The sequence below is a fragment of the Bufo bufo genome, chromosome 2 (assembly GCF_905171765.1).
Source record: "Bufo bufo chromosome 2, aBufBuf1.1, whole genome shotgun sequence".
NCBI lineage: Eukaryota > Metazoa > Chordata > Amphibia > Anura > Bufonidae > Bufo > Bufo bufo.
Genome location: NC_053390.1, coordinates 77,724,901 through 77,742,618, shown reverse-complemented (window position 1 = coordinate 77,742,618; position 17,718 = coordinate 77,724,901).

Below are 17,718 nucleotides of genomic sequence, written 5' to 3'. Positions count from 1 at the left end.
ATCAATGACTGTGGTGATCACCCCATATAGACTCCCTGATCACCCCCCTGTCATTGATTACCCCCCTGTAAAGCTCCATTCAGACGTCTGCATGATTTTTACGGATACACTGATAGATGGATCGGATCCGCAAAACGCATACGGACGTCTGAATGGAGCCTTACAGGGGGCGTGATCAATGATTGTGGTGATCACCCCATATAGACTCCCTGATCACCCCCCTGTCATTGATTACCCCCCTGTCATTGATCACCCCCCTGTAAAGCTCCATTCAGATGTCCGCATGATTTTTACGGATCCACTGATAGATGGATCGGATCCGCAAAACGCATACGGACGTCTGAATGGAGCCTTACAGGGGCGTGATCAATGACTGTGGTGATCACCCCATATAGACTCCCTGATCACCCCCTCTGTCATTGATTACCCCCCTGTAAAGCTCCATTCAGACGTCTGCATGATTTTTACGGATACACTGATAGATGGATCGGATCCGCAAAACGCATACGGACGTCTGAATGGAGCCTTACAGGGGGCGTGATCAATGACTGTGGTGATCACCCAATATAGACTCCCTGATCACCCCCCTGTCATTGATTACCCCCCTGTCATTGATCACCCCCCTGTAAAGCTCCATTCAGATGTCCGCATGATTTTTACGGATCCACTGATAGATGGATCGGATCCGCAAAACGCATACGGACGTCTGAATGGAGCCTTACAGGGGCGTGATCAATGACTGTGGTGATCACCCCATATAGACTCCCTGATCACCCCCCTGTCATTGATTACCCCCCTGTAAAGCTCCATTCAGATGTCCGCATGATTTTTACGGATCCACTGATAGATGGATCGGATCCGCAAAACGCATACGGACGTCTGAATGGAGCCTTACAGGGGCATGATCAATGACTGTGGTGATCACCCCATATAGACTCCCTGATCACCCCCCTGTCATTGATTACCCCCCTGTAAAGCTCCATTCAGACGTCTGCATGATTTTTACGGATCCACTGATAGATGGATCGGATCCGCAAAACGCATACGGACGTCTGAATGGAGCCTTACAGGGGCGTGATCAATGACTGTGGTGATCACCCCATATAGACTCCCTGATCACCCCCCTGTCATTGATTACCCCCCTGTCATTGATCACCCCCCTGTAAAGCTCCATTCAGATGTCCGCATGATTTTTACGGATCCACTGATAGATGGATCGGATCAGCAAAACGCATACGGACGTCTGAATGGAGCCTTACAGGGGCGTGATCAATGACTGTGGTGATCACCCCATATAGACTCCCTGATCACCCCCCTGTCATTGATTACCCCCCTGTAAAGCTCCATTCAGACGTCCGCATGATTTTTACGGATCCACTGATAGATGGATCGGATCCGCAAAACGCATACGGACGTCTGAATGGAGCCTTACAGGGGCGTGATCAATGACTGTGGTGATCACCCCATATAGACTCCCTGATCACCCCCCTGTCATTGATTACCCCCCTGTCATTGATCACCCCCCTGTAAAGCTCCATTCAGATGTCCGCATGATTTTTACGGATCCACTGATAGATGGATCGGATACGCAAAACACATACAGGCGTCTCCCTGGAGCCTTCCGGGGGGGTGATCACCCCATATAGACTCCCTGATCACCCCCCTGTCATTGATCACCCCCCCTGTCATTGATCACCCCCCCTGTCAGGCTGCATTCAGATGTCCGTATGATTTTTACGGATCCACGGATACATGGATCGGATCCGCAAAACACATACGGACATCTGAATGGAGCCTTATAGGGGGGTGATCAATGACAGGGGGGTGATAACCCCATATAGACTCCCTGATCACCCTCCTGTCATTGATCACCCCCCTGTCATTGATCACCCCCCTGTCATTGATCACCCCTCTGTAAGGCTCCATTCAGACATTTTTTTGGCCCAAGTTAGCTGAAATTATTTTTTTTTTTCTTACAAAGTCTCATATTCCACTAACTTGTGTCAAAAAATTAAATCTCACATGAACTCACCATACCCCTCACGGAATCCAAATGCGTAACATTTTTTAGACATTTATATTCCAGACTTCTTCTCACGCTTTAGGGCCCCTAGAATGCCAGGGCAGTATAAATACCCCACATGTGACCCCATTTCGGAAAGAAGACACCCCCAGGTATTCCGTGAGGGGCATATTGAGTCCATGAAAGATTGAATTTTTTGTCCCAAGTTAGCGGAAAGGGAGACTTTGTGAGAAAAAAATAAATAAAATCAATTTCCGCTAACTTATGCCAAAAAAAATATATTTCTATGAACTCGCCATGCCCCTCATTGAATACCTTGGGGTGTCTTCTTTCCAAAATGGGGTCACATGTGGGGTATTTATACTGCCCTGGCATTTTAGGGGCCCCAAAGCGTAAGAAGAAGTCTGGGATTCAAATGTCTAAAAATGCCCTCATAAAAGGAATGTGGGCCCCTTTGCCCACCTAGGCTGCAAAAAAGTGCCACACATGTGGTATCGCCGTATTCAGGAGAAGTTGGGGAATGTGTTTTGGGGTGTCATTTTACATATACCCATGCTGGGTGAGATAAATATCTTGGTCAAATGCCAACTTTGTATAAAAAAAATGGGAAAAGTTGTCTTTTGCCAAGATATTTCTCTCACCCAGCATGAGTATATGTAAAAAGACACCCCAAAACACATTGCCCAACTTCTCCTGAATACGGCGATACCACATGTGTGACACTTTTTTGCAGCCTAGGTGGGCAAAGGGGCCCACATTCTAAAGAGCACCTTTAGGATTTCACAGGTCATTTACCTACTTACCACACTTTAGGGCCCCTGGAAAATGCAAGGGCAGTATAACTACCCCACAAGTGACCCCATTTTGGAAAGAAGACACCCCAAGGTATTTCGTGAGGGGCATGGCGAGTTCCTAGAATTTTTTATTTTTTGTCACAAGTTAGTGGAAAATGATGATTTTTTTTTTTTTTTTTTCTTACAAAGTCTCATATTCCACTAACTTGTGACAAAAAATAAAAACTTCCATGAACTCACTATGCCCATCAGCGAATACCTTGGGGTGTCTTCTTTCCAAAATGGGGTCACTTGTGGGGTAGTTATACTGCCCTGGCATTCTAGGGGCCCAAATGTGTGGTAAGGAGTTTGAAATCAAATTCTGTAAAAAATGACCAGTGAAATCCGAAAGGTGCTCTTTGGAATATGGGCCCCTTTGCCCACCTAGGCTGCAAAAAAGTGTCACACATGTGGTATCTCCGTATTCAGGAGAAGTTGGGGAATGTGTTTTGGGGTGTCATTTTACATATATTCATGCTGGGTGAGAGAAATATCTTGGCAAAAGACAACTTTTCCCATTTTTTTATACAAAGTTGGCATTTGACCAAGATATTTCTTTCACCCAGCATGGGTATATGTAAAATGACACCCCAAAACACATTCCCCAACTTCTCCTGAATACGGAGATACCACATGTGTGACACTTTTTTGCAGCCTAAGTGGGCAAAGGGGCCCACATTCCAACGAGCACCTTTCGGATTTCACTGGCCATTTTTTACAGAATTTGATTTCAAACTCCTTACCACACATTTGGGCCCCTAGAATGCCAGGGCAGTATAACTACCCCACAAGTGACCCCATTTTGGAAAGAAGACACCCCCAGGTATTTCGTGATGGGCATAGTGAGTTCATGGAAGTTTTTATTTTTTGTCACAAGTTAGTGGAATATGAGACTTTGTAAGAAAAAAAATAAAAAATAAAAATCATCAAAGTCTCATATTCCACTAACTTGTGACAAAAAATAAAAACTTCCATGAACTCACTATGCCCATCAGCAAATACCTTGGGGTGTCTTCTTTCCAAAATGGGGTCACTTGTGGGGTAGTTATACTGCCCTGGCATTCTAGGGGCCCAAATGTGTGGTAAGGAGTTTGAAATCAAATTCTGTAAAAAATGGCCAGTGAAATCCGAAAGGTGCTCGTTGGAATGTGGGCCCCTTTGCCCACCTAGGCTGCAAAAAAGTGTCACACATGTGGTATCTCCGTATTCAGGAGAAGTTGGGGAATGTGTTTTGGGGTGTCATTTTACATATACCCATGCTGGGTGAGAGAAATATCTTGGTCAAATGCCAACTTTGTATAAAAAAATGGGAAAAGTTGTCTTTTGCCAAGATATTTCTCTCACCCAGCATGAATATATGTAAAATGACACCCCAAAACACATTCCCCAACTTCTCCTGAATACGGAGATACCACATGTGTGACACTTTTTTGCAGCCTAGGTGGGCAAAGGGGCCCATATTCCAAAGAGCACCTTTCGGATTTCACTGGTCATTTTTTACAGAATTTGATTTCAAACTCCTTACCACACATTTGGGCCCCTAGAATGCCATGGCAGTATAACTACCCCACAAGTGACCCCATTTTGGAAAGAAGACACCCCAGGGTATTCACTGATGGGCATAGTGAGTTCATGGAAGTTTTTATTTTTTGTCACAAGTTAGTGGAATATGAGACTTTGTAAGAAAAAAAAAATAAATCATCATTTTCCGCTAACTTGTGACAAAAAATAAAAAGTTCTATGAACTCACTATACCCATCAGCGAATACCTTAGGGTGTCTACTTTCCGAAATGGGGTCATTTGTGGGGTGTTTGTACTGTCTGGGCACTGTAGAACCTCAGGAAACATGACAGGTGCTCAGAAAGTCAGAGCTGCTTCAAAAAGCGGAAATTCACATTTTTGTACCATAGTTTGTAAACGCTATAACTTTTACCCAAACCATTTTTTTTTTTTACCCAAACATTTTTTTTTTATCAAAGACATGTAGAACAATAAATTTAGAGCAAAATTTATATATGGATCTCGTTTTTTTTTGCAAAATTTTACAACTGAAAGTGAAAAATGTCATTTTTTTGCAAAAAAATCGTTAAATTTCGATTAATAACAAAAAAAGTAAAAATGTCAGCAGCAATGAAATACCACCAAATGAAAGCTCTATTAGTGAGAAGAAAAGGAGGTAAAATTCATTTGGGTGGTAAGTTGCATGACCGAGCAATAAACGGTGAAAGTAGTGTAGGTCAGAAGTGTAAAAAGTGGCCTGGTCTTTCAGGGTGTTTAAGCACTGGGGGCTGAGGTGGTTAAAAAGAGGTGGGGCCTGGAAAGGGGGGCATGTCAATTGACAAATTTCAGCAGTACACCTTACATCTCCCGAAAGCCAAACCTAAGAAGTTGACAAGTATGCCTTAACTTCTATGGAAAAGTGGCTAGTCTTCGTCTCTCTCGGGAATGTTTTAGGATCCCTGATCTCCCAATAGTTGAGGATCCTAGAGGTAGGGCTTGCATCCATCAAGCTTAAATGCTTTTGACTGGAACAAGTAAGAAAATTTAAGAAGGAATGTGATTAGTTGATGTGAACTAAGGCTGAGTCAACAGGGAGTGTTGTCATAAGGACACAGCATGTATTTCTGGTAGTTAATGGCACCTTGGACACTAAAGCGGGCATTATGGGTGTATGCAGGGCCGGCGCCACCTGTAAGGCGACCTAGGCAGCCGCCTAGGGCAAAATTTAGCAGAGGGCGCCGGAACCACGCGGTTTTAAAAAAAAACGTTGGTTAAGTGGCGGCTGGCCGGCGGCGCCCCTCAGGCTGAGCCGCTGAGCGCTCTAGTAAGAATCCCTCAGGCGGCACACCACTGAGCCGGCGGCCGGAGATGATGTACAGACAGTCCAGAGCCTCCGTGGGGGCGCAGCAGACCAGAGAGACTGACACCATTGTCTCTCTGGTCTGACTGAGCTTACCTTCAGGGTGGAGGCAGAGCTCTGCCGACTTGGATGAAAGGCTGGGTAGCTCAAGGGCGCACAGCCGCGCACTGTGCACCCTGATATCTACATTTACCCCCCCCCCTGACCCCTCCCACCATTGAGCACGCAGAGCAGAGAGGGGGTGGAGCGAAGAAGGAAGGGATGGCCGCCGAGCAGCTAGCCACCAGCAATTTTTCTGCCTCCCAGTGCCTTCTGGGACAGAAGTGGGCTCCTGGATAGGAGTGCAGCTGCTTTCTTCTTCCCCAGGGCGACATTGGTGTTTGTCTCCAGTCCCCAGAGTCAAACCAAGAGCCAGACTGCAGCCAGAGACCAGATCATCTTATTGTCCTGGTGGCAAGTAGACAATGCAATATGTTTATTATTTAATTGTTTAGTTATTAATACTACATTGGAAACTAATTTACCTCACATTAAAAGGACACTATAGTCCCAGAACCAGTACAGTTTAATGTAGTGCTACTGGTGTCTATAGCCTGTTCCTGCAGAGAAAAGACACTGTGCAGTACTGGTGGTAAAGGAGCACTATAGTGCCGGGAAAACAAACTCATTTTCCTGGCACTATATAGTTGTTAGGAGTGGGGCACCCTTGTGTCCCTCTCCCACTGGGCTGAAGGGGTTAAAACCCCTTCAGCCACTTACCTTCCTCCAGCGCTGGCACTGGGAACTCTTCTCCCTGATCCTCCTCTCAGCTGCGAATGCGCATGCGCACGCATTCAAAACTATGTTCCACGTCTTCCCACTGTAATTTTCACAGTGAGAATCGCGGAAGCACCTCTAGCGGCTGTCAGGGAGACATCTACAAGAAGCTTGATTAACCCTAAGGGAAACATAGCAGTTCTTTTAATTTAAATGCTGAGAAAGGGAACATATGTGATGTGGAACATATGTGATGTCATAATATGGGCAGATCATCTGATAAGGGGGGAAGGGGGGGGGGGGGGGCAATTTTTATCTTGCCTAAGGCAGCAAAAATCCTTGCACCGGCCCTGGGTGTATGTGTTGGAAAGCTTGATAAATCCACAATTTCTGATGGCAAAGGTATTTCTGGAGTCCACACTATTCTTGCAGTCAAAAAATACTGGATCCCCTGACAGAAAGCATAAAGCTTCAGAGCTGTATCTATTACATACCAGCCCTCATGTACTGGATAGAGAACTGTTCCGATTTTGATTATCTTCACGTCTGCAGAGAATCATCACATATGGAACAGATGTCACGGAAATACTCACACTTTACTGATATTTAAAGCTTAGTCTTTTTTCTTTCGGCAGCTGTAAAGAATTCCTTTTTATGTTAAAGAATCTCCCTAGTTTAATGTGGCATCAATCATGTGACATGCCGAGCAGCTGATGGCTACTCAGCGTGTTATCCTCAATCATATTACATGCATAGGTAAAATTCAACCAATTGTGAATACTGGACCTGACAAAGCTCTACCTTCTATTGATTCTGATTTGGATTGTACAGCACAGATTTTTTGAGTAAAAAAAAAAAAAGACCAAACCTCAATAGTCTGAGGTTCAAGCCTTTGGATCAGACTCCTAGAGTACAGGAAACTGTGGGTCCTGGCACTCAATTATAGGGCTAGTACCATCCACCCACAACTACCTGTAGTATCAATTCATTACCTTTGATGCCACCATTCATTCAGATTATGTCATTGGCAGCAATATCACTAATGTAGTGACTTCACCTGCTATGCTTCCTCCTTAGTGTCATCACCCACTATGGGGTCTCTTGTATGGCCCCACCTGGCTTTCAGCTACAGCGACTTTGCTGCCTGGCTGTCAGTGGTGCCAGTACTAAATTTATAGGCACACCTACCTGTGATATCATCCTCTGTGATATCACCCTTTGTGGAGCCTTAAATAAGACACGTCAGGCAGTGTAACAGACATCTGTCACGTTGCCCATTATGACTTCACCATTATGGTGTGACCATCCCTATGATGTTAATACTTGCACTGGTACCTACAGGTGACCTAACTGCATATGAACTTGACAATCATCACCGTGGCAGTGCCAAAAGCCCCCATGATGTTATGACCGAACCATCACCACCCATTTTGTAATAAAAAGCATGATGCTTAGAACATTGGTCACCCCTACTCCTACATACAGCTCTTGGGGTTTTCTAGCAGCTAAGGGTCCTTTATTTTATAGGACCACTGCCCCTTGTAACCACCACCCGTTCTGGGCATGTTCAGGTGCAGACATTGTAGTTGGGGGCAGCTGCCATGTGGCTGTCTGGCAAGTTCCATGTCCCTGCAATTTATAGTGTTGGTATGGCTTGTCAACTCGTGGCCTGTCACACCCACACCTGTGACATCATCATCATCAGTGATGTCAACATCTGTCAAGTGAGTGACGTCACCATAGAGGAGGCCATGATGATGTCTAGGATTCGGCGCTAACACAATATCGAGGCAGTGGTTCCTACTTTGGTCCATGCAGGGAAGTGGGAGTCAGAAGTGACTGTGACATAATGTGATCTTAATAAAGACCTATAGAAGTATGTGAAGTGACTTCCAGGGTGTCCTCTTAATATGTGTCAGTTTGCCATATGGCATCATCGAAATCTAGGTCCCGGTCCTGTCTGTCATCCAGAGTTTGTATTTTTTTAATGTAGAAAAAGACTCCTGTTTTCCACTTATTTGATTTTAGTGTAGTGTTTTATTGCATAGGCGGTTTTCCAGTTTACATTTGAAACGTTTTTCGGTATATAGCCTTCCTCAGAATACTGGAATAGTTTACGAAATATGGCAATAATTAGTGCAATAATTACAATAATAATAGTATATAATGATGTATATGCAGTACAAGATTTGAATTGAAGTGAGGAGTCCCGGGTGATCATAGACTGGGTATAGAAAATGCACTTTGAAAATGTCCGTGCTCATGGGAAGATGTCCTCAGGCAAATCCGGATGGTAGTAGAATGCCAAAATACATTAGGACCATATGTTAAGGAAATTATATTACACACCTTGACAGGAATAAACTGGTACATTGGAAATATTCATGCGTATAGTTATGAATTGCTGATACAGCACAGAGAGCTTATACTAGTATGAAACACAATCGATATATTAAGCATAATAGAACACGGGGTATAGGCATGTTGGATGAAGTACTACAGTTGAGAGCAGGTTTGGGCTATAATACAGACCATGTTGGCAACATGAGGGATATCGGTATTCTTACCTGGATGAGCCGCACCGCTTATGTGCTAGTGTTTTAATATGGACTGCTGTGGTCCGTTGCATGGGGGCTCTGTGGCCCAGAAAGCGCTTGTGGATGTAGGCTGTTGCCCTGTTTTTTGGCGCCATGGCTAGAAGCGTGGCCACTGTGTTTTTAAATGGTGTGTGGTGGACGTGTGGGCCAGAGTGGGGGCGGGACAAGGGCGGGGTTGATGCGGTTGCCTCCCCTCCGTCGAGTGTAGTGAGGGGACAATGGGGCGGTGGGTGGCGCTGAAGGCAGAGCGAAGCGGGACTGTAGGCAGGGAAGAGGAGAGAGTCCGGGCCGGAGGTCGGGGCCGTGTGGCGTTGATGCACTATTACTGCGCCTCCGCCGGGGTGTGAGGAGCTAGAGCACCGGGAACTTCAAAGATGGCGGGCGCAGTGTGAGTTAGACACAGCGCATGCGCTGAAAGACAAGGAGCGGAGGCCGGGGAACCCATGTTTAGAATAGAATGGAGCATGATTGTGGATCTATAGTGGGAGGAGTGGTAGAGAAGATCTGAGGGGTGAAGTAAAGGGAAGAAATGGTAATCCAGACTATAAAAGGATATGAAGTGCGGCTTCATCACAAGCAAGGGGGTTTAATATCTCATCTGAAAAGGAGAATAATGTTAATCAAATCATGTAGCTGTGACAAGATGGATAATCATGCATAACATTAAAGGCAATATAACAACAGTGTGTATACATATCCTCAAATAAAACATATGTATATGTCAACTAAAGCTTCCCGGTTCATATTCGCGGTTGAGGCCCTTAGGTTCTAGCGTTTGTAATTGATGAATCTAAAAGGCTTCTCTATTTTTAAGAATTTTGCTGATGTCACCGCCTCTCCTAGGGACTTTAACTTGTTCAATTACCTGAAAAACATAATTGGGCGATACTGTGTCGTTTGGCTATTAAGTGCGCTGGGATGGGTAGCAGGATGTTCTGGCAGCGAATCGTGGATTTATGTTTGCAAATTCTGTCCCTGATGTTTTGTGTGGTCTCACCTATGTAGGCCAGGCCGCAGGGACATTTTATTATGTAGACTACATTGGAGGTTTCGCATGTGTAAAAGCCATGTATGGCGAAACCTTTGCCTGTATGGGGGTGGTAGATTTTGTCTCCTTTTATCACATAGGAACATTGTATACAATGAAGGCAGGGGAATGTGCCCTTGCGTTGTGTCTTCAGAAATGTCTGTCTTGATGTTTTAGTAGTGGTCAGTTTCATCTGCTCGTACTAGTATATCCCTAAGGTTTTTTGGACGTCTATTGCAGGGTAGAAATGGGGAGGCAAATTCATCTATCCCGGGGTAGGCCTGGTGCAGGAGGTGCCAATGTCTGTGCAGGCTGTTCTGTACCTTGGTCGCAAAGGGATGATACATATGAACAAAAGGGATCCTGTGGTCCTGATGTTTCCTCGCCTCGTTATTATCATTCAGTCCTCCCTTTTTCAGGATATTCCCTATCACAAAAGCGATTGGCGCACTCAAGAAGCCTGTTTTATTTGTTGTGTTATCGACAATCCTGGATATTCTTTTAAACTGGGAGCGTGGAAGAGATTTCTTCATGCTGCTGGGAAGGAAACTGGAGTAATGCAATAGACTATTGCGGTCTGTGGGTTTAGTAAAGAGATCAGTGTGTAAAGTACCGTCCGGGTCCTTATATACTACTGTGTCAAGGAAATTTACTGAGCTGTGGCTCTGGTGTAAGGTAAATTGCAGTTCGGGCCATATAGAATTGATTGTGGAGGAGAAGGTGTGTAGTGATTCTGCACTTTCATTCCATATGCAAAAGACATTGTCTATGTAACGCTTACATAGTATAGCGTATTGTTGGAAATTGGTGTCTGTGTATATGTGATCTTCCTCAAACATGGCCATGTAGCCATTAGCATAGGGCGGCACCATGTGCGCGCTCATGCCCATGGTGGTCCCTCGTTTCTGAACATAGAAAGTATCCTGGAACATGAAATAATTCTCAGTTAAAACCAAATGTAGAAGGTCTACACAGAGGGAGATCACCTCAGTGTTGGTATTAGTAGCTTCCAGGAGTCTAGTAGCGGCCGTGAGTCCTTTGGTATGTGTGATGGACGTATATAGGCTGACCACGTCTAGTGTGACTAAAATAGAGTCTGGGTGGACCTGTTTGATATCTCTTATGATTTGAAGGAATATAGTTGTGTCAAGTAGAAAGGATTTAGTGGTTTTAATCTTGGGGGTGAGCATTTTTTCGAGAAATATCAATAATGGTAATAGAATGGAGTCAGATGAGGAGACTATTGGGCGGCCTGGTGGTTTGTTGAGGCGTTTGTGGACCTTGGGGAGAGTGTACAGAACCGGGATTATAGGATGAAGTTTGGTTAAATATGTAACTGTGTCCTGGTCAATGGTGCCTTTCTCTAGGTGCGTATGTAGGATTTGTGTGATTTTTTTTTCACAATGGTCGGTGTAGGATCCCTGGGTAAACATTCGTATACATCCATGTCATTTAATTGACTGAAAATCTCTTCCAGGTAGTCTTTTTTGTCCATAACCACCAATGCCCCGCCTTTGTCGGCCGGTTTGATGATTAAGTCCTTGTCCTTTTTTACGGTCTCTAGCGCCTCATGTTCCTCCCTTGTCAGGTTAGATTGGCAACTGTATTTGCCTAGTTCAATGTCACTCCTGTATGCCTCCATATCCCTATTAATGAGGGATATGAAGGTTTCTACAGAGTGATAGTTCTTTGGGGGACAGTAGTGACTCTTGCATTTTAAACCAAGTTCTTTTACCGATATTGCTCCCGGGTTGCTGTGAATGCAAGGGTCCCTACTGGGATATTTTTTGTCACTATCCTTGAAGTGAACTTTTAGGCGTAGATTCCTAAAAAATCTCAGGAGGTCCAGTTCCATCTGAAAGGTGTCAAACCTGTATGATGGGCAAAAGTATAGACCCTTCTGTAGAACCTGGATCTGTGTTGGTGTGAGTGTTTTAGAGGATATGTTGATCACAAGTGAGTGTGGTGCTGTTTCCATTACGATCTAGTCGTCCTCCCTGTTGGGTGGTCTCTGTTAGGTCCGGCTGCGTCTTGTCTTGTCCGACGGCCTCTGTTCCTTCTCTGTCCCAGAAATGGGGCTGTGGGGTTTTCCTGCCTGTGATAGCTCTCTCTTTCCCTGCTGGAATACGAGGATTCAGAGGAGGACGGGTAATCTCTCTGATAATGCAATGATCGAGAGTAGTTATTATGCCATCTATAGATTCTATTAATACGGTAGTCCTCGACGTCTCTTTGGAATTTCTTCCGTTTTTGGTTTTCAACCTTCCGTCTATGTGAAGTAAGAGTGCTGGAGACAGTGGAGAGCTTCTCCTTAAAAGAATTGTAGTCGGACGCTGGTAATGTTGCTTGTGGTTGTTGTTCTGCTGTCTTTATCTGTTCTTCGATCTTTTGGATACCATTTTGTAGGAAAGAGATGGTTAAGGTCATTAAATCAAATGAGCAGCAGTTTAGGATCTGCTGGAATTGGTTACAGTACTCAGGGTTATCCTTGAATAGTGTGGGTCTGGTGGTCATGCGAAGGCCCCTGGGGATGCGTTGTTCCTTGATGTATTCAGCAAGGGTTGCGCTATGTAGCTGGTAATTGATCAATCGGCAAGATTATTTTTCCATATCTCTACTTTTGATCTCAGAGTTAGGAATTTGTAGAAAATCCCGGGATGTCGTTACTTGGAATAGGATGCGTTCCCGTTCCTGTTCGTCATAGGAAAAGGTGGACATCATGGAGTGTGTTTCCAAAAGGGAGACGTAGATAATGAATAATTGGATCACACTCTAAACTGAGAAGTTGCGTGGGTGTCAGGAGACGGTTCCCAGGCCGAGTTACAATGTAGAAAAAGACTCCTGAATTCCACTTATTTGCTTTAAGTGTAGTGTTTTATTGCATAGGCGGTTTTCCAGTTTACATTTGAAACGTTTTTTGGCATATAGCCTTCCTCAGAATACTGGAATAGTTTACAAGATAAGGCAACAATTAGTGACAGTGCAATAATTACAATAATAATAGTGATGTATATGCAGTACAAGATTTGAATTGGTGGATAGACATAAAAAATCAAGTGAGGAGTCCCGGGTGATCATAGACTGAGTATAGAAAATGCACTTTAAAAATGTCCGTGCTTATGGGAAGATGTCCGGATGGTAGTGGAATGCCGAAATACATTAGGACCATGTCTCCTGACACCCACGCAACTTCTCCGTTTAGAGTGTGATCCAACTATTCACTATCTATGTATTTTTTTAATGAAGTTAGTCATGGAGTCCTTCAGAATGAAGGAATACAATGTTAGACTGAGTTACTGGAGAATACAGGAGGTGGCGCTGGGTAATGTAAAGCTGCTTGTGCGTTCACAGATGGAACAGAGTGACTTTATATGGGAAACACGCTGGTATTTGGGAAAGAATTTCGAGCTTTCAAAACACCATTCCTGCCCAACACGACTAGCGTCAGAGAAGCTGCCATGCCGTGTGAATACAAGCCAGCAGTCACCGAGTTATTCACATCATTGCACTGATTTACATTCGCATTGCTGAAAATAACTGCCAGGGTTTGGTAGACTCTGTTTAAAGGGGTGTTCAACCTTAAAGGGACATTTGTCAGAAAGTGGTATTTTTTTGTAAGCTGAATATTAATACATAATAACTTTTTTTTCTATTAAGCCATTGAAAATTAATTGCAAAATATTGTCCATGTGTAGCCGTCAACACAAATGATAAAACTCCCTATATAGAGAGTTAATCCATGGCCAGTTTACTGCTGCTGTGAGGAGAAAATTATCTGAAGGGTAATCCTCATTATAGCAGTAGGTATAGAATTAGAATGACAGCTCTACTATTCTCTTGATAGGCCTAGATAACGATACCCACAGAAGAGCATTGCACTGATCAGTGTAATGTTTGATTCTCTAATTATGTCACTACAGGGGGCTGTCTCTGGTCAGAGTGAATGGTCTGACTGAGAGAGTTAAGTCTGACTGTCTGCTGTGCTAAAAATCCAAACAAAGAGGACAATAAAAAGCCAGGACTAGACGTAGAAAACATGAAGTGACTTGAAAAAATAATACAGAACGCCATTGACCCGGTTTTCTTTTTTGTTTTAAAAATAACAATTAGAAAGAATTGAAGGAAGTGTCCCTCAGCATGATGACAAGTCGTACACAACATATGAACCCATCAGCCAATCCTTGGCCATAGCTACTTAGTCTTTAACTTCTATGGTTCAGTGTTGTGGAGGACATGTCCTAGCACCGAGCAGTAGTGCCCACAGCATCAATCACTGCATGAATGGCATAGAGACAGAGAGTAAGGCCTCGTCCACATTTCCGTGTTTCACTGACTTGTGCTGTCTGCATTTTTCACTGACAGCACACGTACCCATTGATTTAAATGCGTCTGTGCACATTTCAGTATTTTTTTTACTGACCGTGGATCAGTAAAAAAATCACTGGGACATGCACTACTTTGGTCCAAGCAAGCTTATTGAAGTCTATGGGTAAGTGAAAATCACAGGCACAACATAGATGGCATCTGTGGTGTGTCTGTATTTCATGGAAGACAGATAATGGAAATGCTTTCGAAATCTATTTTAGCTGAGCAACGTCCATGGATTGCAAATGACACACGGAGGGTAAAAACGGATGTGTGAACACGGAAGTGTGAACGAGGCCTAAGAGGGATGCAAACAGCGTTGGCCCTCTTGCAGTTGAACCTATTGCTATGGATAACTTTTGCGGTGGTCAGTCCAACTAAACTGAACAGTTATGTGACTATAACTAGAGATGAGCGAATAAAAGCTGACAAAGTGGAATTCGATCCGAATTTCATCACACTTCGTGGTAACGAATCACATTTTTTCCTAAAATGGCTGCTGCACGTGTGAGGACATGGAGCAAGGGACTCTGGGAATGAGGGACCACCCACAATGCCATGCATGCAGCCAATCAGCAGCCAGCTAGCCCTGTGATGTCACAGCCCTATAAATACCCTCAGCCATCTTGAATTCTGCCATTTTCCAGTGTACTTAGTTCAGGGCAAGACGTCAGCAGGCGCTAGGGACAGTGGTAGAAAAGACTCCATAGTGCTAAAAAAAACTATTTACAAGTGCAGGTAAAGATTATTCAAGGTGTAGAGAAAGGATAGGGAGGAATTATTCCACAGCATTTACTATATGTTGAACAGGGTTCAGTAGGGAAGGTTACAGCCTGGGTAATAGGAACAATCCTATTACACCTTGCTGCACTCACTGGGAATCCAAATTGCCATTATACAGCTCTGTAATTCCAGCAAACCGTTCTTGTTGTTGGGGTCCAAGTGCTGTTTGATACAGCCATTAACACGGTTTATTACAAGGAAATATTTCTATGTCTTATTTTCCCTTGTGCGGTGCAGTTATATGTTCTAAAACATTTTTTGGCTGTATACAAGTGAACTTCAATCAAAACAATTGGTACATTCTTTGATTGAAGTTCACTTGTATACGCACACAGGTGTTGCCTAAATTTGCAATTGAGGATTATTCACCTCGTATGGGGTTAACCCTCACGCTCCTTCTTAAATAGGCCGGCACACCTGTGTGCATCATTTATGTAGCCGGAAGAAGCACACATTGTGCGAAACGGCCGTTGCTGCCACACACCGCTCAGGCGGTTTTTGACTCAAGTAAAAGGCTTGTTCGCCCCAGCCCTGAAAAAGTATGTACCTGTTATCACAATAAAGTGATGATATGTTGAAATTCTGCGTTTGGTGAGTGCCGCTGATTTTTCTTATCTTCTCGATTATATACCGATGTTTGCTACTCTACCAAGTAGGCACCACCGTTTATTCGCATATACCCGATATACACAGAGGACGATAATATTGTATTACCTGATTCGGCGATCTAAGGGGGAGTGGTGCCGTCTGGACTCTCTTTATCTGTGGTGAATATATATTGTAAAGCCTTTTGTGAAGTGTATAAGTAGAAAAAATAAAAATATATTTGCCGTTCAGCGGTGCAGTTGTATGTTCTAAAGCCTTTTGTGTCCTGTTTAAGTGGAAAAAAGGGCCTTTTTGCCGTTCAGTGGTGCAGTTATATGTTCTAAAGCCTTTTGTGGTGTGTATAAGTGGAAAAAAATAAGGGCCTATTTGTCGTTCAGCGGTGCAGTTATATGTTATAAAGCCCTTTTTGTCATGTAATAGTGGCAAAATAAAAATATATTTGCCATTCAGCTGTGCAGTTACTGTATATGTTCTAAAGCCCTTTTGTGGAGTGTATAAGTGGAAAAATGAAAACTATATTTGCCATTCAGCGGTGCAGTTATATGTTCTAAAGCCCTTTTTTGTGTGTATTAGTGGCACAAAATAAGTATTTGCCGTTGTGTGGTGAAGTGGGAAAATTACAGCCCTTTTTGGCGTGTATTAGTGGAAAGAAAAAAGGGCTTATTTGCTGTTGTGTGATCAAGTGAGAAAATTACTGACTTTTTGGGGTGTTTTAATTTCCTTTTTATTTATTTATTAGATTTTTTGGGCATTAGCAATACTGATTACTGACCAAATGCTGACTGAGTGAAGGCAAATGCTCAACAGACAGGAATCGATTTTTGGGGGATCGCCCACAATGCCATGCATGCAGCTAATCAGAAGCCAGCCAGCCCTGTGATGTCACAGCCCTATAAATCTCCTCAGCCATCTTGGATTCTGCCATTTTCCAGTGTACTTAGTTCAGGGAGAGACGTCAGCAGGCGCTAGGGACAGTGCTAAAAAAAACTTCATAGTGCTAAACAAACGATTTACAAGTGCAGGGAAAGATTATTCAAGGTGTAGGGAAAGGATAGGGAGGAATCATTCCACTGCATTTACTATATGTTGAACAGGGTTCAGTAGTGGAGGTTACAGCCTGGGTAATAGGAACAATCCTATTACACCTTGCTGCACTGACGGCGGATCCAAATTGCCATTATACAGCTCTGTAATTCCAGCACACCGTTCTTGGTATTGGGGTGCAAGTGCTGTTTGATACAGCCATTAATAGGGTTTATTACAAGGAAATATTTATATGTCTTATTTGCCCTTGTGCAGTGCAGTTATATGTTCCTAAAGCATTTTTTGGCTTGTATTAGTGAAAAAAAAAGGGCTTATTAGCCATTGTGTATTAGCAATACTGATTACTGAGCAAATACTGACCGAGTGAAAGCAAATGCTCAACAGACAGGAATCGATTTTTGGGGGGGATATTGTTCTGACGGATCAGAGGAAGGGCAAAATGATTAGTGACGCCAGCACAAACTTACTGCTGACACCCTCTCCACTCTGTCGGGGGGCTTTACTTGTATTAGCGTTTAATAGAACAGGTTCTGTAGGCATCTATGTGGAATCACGGTGTAAAAGGAGTGCGCTTCTTCTTGACGCTAACATCAACCTGTAAGGCTGAGTTCATACTTGAGTTATTTGGTCAGTTTTGGCCCCGTGACTGCCCAAATAAGTGAAGCGTGCAGTGATTCTAAGAGCGACGCCTGCCATCTGCATGTCATACTGACTGACAGTATTATTTCACTACTAGAGCAGACTCCCTATGCGTGTTACTGCAAGGCACAGTGTTCTACACCCATATAAAGACTCTTTGCAGCCAGGAAATAGCCGTTTTTTA